The following is a 3682-nucleotide window of genomic DNA, read 5'->3' as shown; positions in this document are numbered from 1 at the left end:
GTAAGGATGTTATTCTCAACAGAAACCCTTTTAAACACGTTACAACCCCGTTTTGGGTGATTAACACACCACCGTTGTTAGGGGTTGGGTTTGTAGGTGTGGCCTGAGAGGTGTTTTGACAGCAGCGTGTGAGGATGAACTGACGGAAAACATGTAAGATGAGAGGGTCTTTTTATTTTGTTTAACTTGTGAAAAACTCTAACCAGTTTTAAATTGTAAAGGTAGAGTGCAACATAGACTTTGCCAAGTATCTTATTGCTTAACGGTCTGATATTTTTTGTTTTGTTTTAGATGGTAAGATAAGTCAGCATTTTTTCTCTCTTTTCTAACCGGTAACAAACTCTCAAACTTTTAAAAACGTAACTGCCGTATTGTTTAACGAACGTATCTGACGCTTTTTGTTTTAGATCACGGTGAGATGTCACCATTTTTATTTTCTAACAGGTAACAAACTCAAACTTTTAAATTGTAATGTTACAAGATTTTGACTGCACGTACTTTTTAACGAACTATCTGGTACTTTTTGTTTCAGATCATGGTGAGAAGTCACCATTTTTATTTCACTTTCTAACTGGTAACAAACTAGTTTTTAAATTAACAACACTTAAATATTCGTCTTAACCCCCTGGTTTTTACTCTTTTCTGGAAACACAGACATTACATGGTTTATATATTTTCTATATAGTTTGATGTTTTTCTTGAAATGTATGTGTGTGTGAAAACTTTAATAAAAACGTCCCTTATCCCCGTTTAATAATCATACCACGTTTCACAATTTAAAGTTTAAAGCACAGTTAAAAACAGTTTCAATGAACCCACACAAAAACACGTTCCCAAACAATCATAAATTCCATGGGATCATTGGGGTGGATAAACAGATGGCCGGTTTAGATGGGTGGGGGTGTACAGAAACAGGTGTCCAAACAGGTGTCCATTTATGGTAGGAGGAGGGGGGTTTATGAGGGGCAATAAATCTATTTTGTCATATAGTAGCCTATACTCTCTAGTGGTGTCAAACATACAGGATGATATGAACAATGATACAAAATAAATAAAATAATATACTTTGAAAATTAAACCGTGTATTAGCTAGAATATTTTGCTACAAATTAGTGTTCCTTACGACACATTTATTCCTGTCCACTTCATTTTCTGTGTCTCATGATCTAATGGAGAGTTTCTCTCTGTTCTAGAGGACCAGCAGGAGACAGTCAAGGCTGTATGATAATGTCTTAAGGCATTCCCTCCCTGACCTCCAGCGATATGCAAGAGCTCATGGAGAGCGAGTCCATTTTGAGAGCATAGAGCCAACGGGCCCCCCCCCCCCACACAAGGTACACACACACACGTTGTGTTTCCATGTATTATGGGGACATCCCATAGGCGTAATGGTTTTTATACTGTATAAACTGTATATTCTAATCACCTTACACCTAAACCTTCTGCATTTTTAGATTTTCAAAAAACTTAATTAAAAAATGTCCCCACAAGGGCAACATTTACTGGTATTATTATCCTTGTGGGGATATTTGGTCCCCCATAACGTGATAAATACCAGGTACACACACACACACACACATACAGAGAGAGTCATGAAGATCACGTGTCTCTGTTCATGTGTCTCGGTCTCTCAGATTCACTTTCCAAGTGAAGATTGGGGCCCGCTCCTTTCCCCTCACCCATAACGTGATAAATACCAGGTACACACACACACACACACATACAGAGAGAGTCATGAAGATCACGTGTCTCTGTTCATGTGTCTCGGTCTCTCAGATTCACTTTCCAAGTGAAGATTGGGGCCCGCTCCTTTCTCCCCCTGAGCTCCTCGAGCAAAAGGGAGGCCAGGGAGGCAGCTGTCCAAGCAGCCTTGGCTGTCCTGATTGGCGAAGAGGAAAAAGAGCGCGTCGACCTCTCAGTTACACACACACACACACACACAGTTGAACACCCAGTTTTCAATGTATACTCCATTTGATAGCACACTATAGAGATTCATAGAGCCGGTTCAGAGCTGACAGCTTGTGGAGAAACTAAGTAGTGTAACACAATTCAGAGCACATGTGCGAGCTGCAGTACATTATACACACGGTTACACAAATGAGGCGGTGCATGTACATTAAAGCATACTGTTCTGATGATGCACAGCATGTAAACCCTAGTGTGTGTGTGTAAAAAGTGAAGTATACTTTGGGCTTCACACACTGAAGCTCTGAATCTGCTGTCAGAAACACATTTCACATTTAAGTTCTGAACGACATGGACAAGAAACTGGCTTCAAAGATCACAGCAATGGAAGTGGAGGTCTGCAGTATGGTGGCTTCTACCTCATTTGTAGAGAGCATACCTCTTCCTGTGCTTACGGCAGACCATGCTGTTGACTAGCTGTTAGAAGAAGCTATAGCACTGTCTTCCACTCTGGTGCCAGATGAGGGGCGCGTCACAGAGATCTCTGTGGACCTTCTGAGTCTGCCTGGTTCCTCAGGACATCAGAAACGGCCCATGTCGCACAAACGTAAGCTGGCCCAGCCCTTCGAGGACCTGGAACCTGAACTATCTGACAAACTGAGGCCCTACACAAGACTGATGGTCACTAAGCAGGAGAAACTGACAGGACTCAAAGTTGCGTACTTCGATCTTCAAATGGACCGGCTGAAAATCACTGGTATGTTTACATTTTCCTTTCCATTGTGCGTTGAGGCTTCATATCTATATGTCCTGTATGTACATTTATATAATTTTGGCTTGACATGAGAGCTAACTTGTTTGTTTTATTATTATTCAGATACCAAGGGCCTCTCAGACAAGGCAGATGTAATAAAAGACACCGGTGAGAGAGATGGTTTACTTTCTCATGCAATCACAATGCATGCTGATCCCTGGATTGAAGCGTTATATTGTTCTTGATTTCTGTCATTCGGTGCTTTAAAACCACAACACAGACCAGCTTTCCTTGATATGGTTTCAAGAGCACAGCGAGTCTTTCATTGTAGAAGCTCCAGTGTTTTAAATAAAGGTCTGATTGATCAGTAATGATTGTGAAACGCTGAAATGTGAGGAGAGCTGCTCAATGATCCGGATCAGTGTTGATCACAGTCACGCTGGAGTCTCTTCTGCTGGAGAATGAGTGTGATGAAAGTCTGAACTTCATCCAAACATCAAGAGACGCATCTCTACTGAATCCACAAAAGAAACAAACTAAAGCCTCAAAAGAAGGGCATCTTTCTGACTCTTTTCTTTCATTCATCTTCTCTTTCTTCAAACACACATTGACTCAATATTCACTCTCATTCCTCCATCACACTCTCAGACTCTTTCTCTTCCAGTCAGAAACAAATGGAGCTTTTATAACATCTCTCATTGATGTCAAACACCTGCCCACACTAATTAAACCTCGTTAAGATCAACTCATTAACTAGCACTTCACTTAGTGATGGAGAAACACAGCTTTACCAAACTCTCCATCAATTGAACCGAAATGATTCAGTGTTTGGAATCGCTGGCGATGTCTGCTGATCAACTGTGTAAATAAATGACACTGCTAACCAATTGCATTTTTTTAATGAAATCTATCCATGTAATATATAAACAATATTAAATATGAAGGTTGTAAAATTTCTGTTCTTTTCTTATTGTAGTGCTTGTAATGTTACTTATTTGGCATACTAGGTCAATAAGAAAC

Source organism: Sinocyclocheilus grahami, unplaced genomic scaffold (genome assembly GCF_001515645.1).
Source record: "Sinocyclocheilus grahami isolate Dianchi unplaced genomic scaffold, SAMN03320097.WGS_v1.1 scaffold1902.1, whole genome shotgun sequence".
NCBI classification, from domain to species: Eukaryota; Metazoa; Chordata; class Actinopteri; order Cypriniformes; family Cyprinidae; genus Sinocyclocheilus; species Sinocyclocheilus grahami.
Note: the sequence above shows the minus strand (reverse complement) of the source record.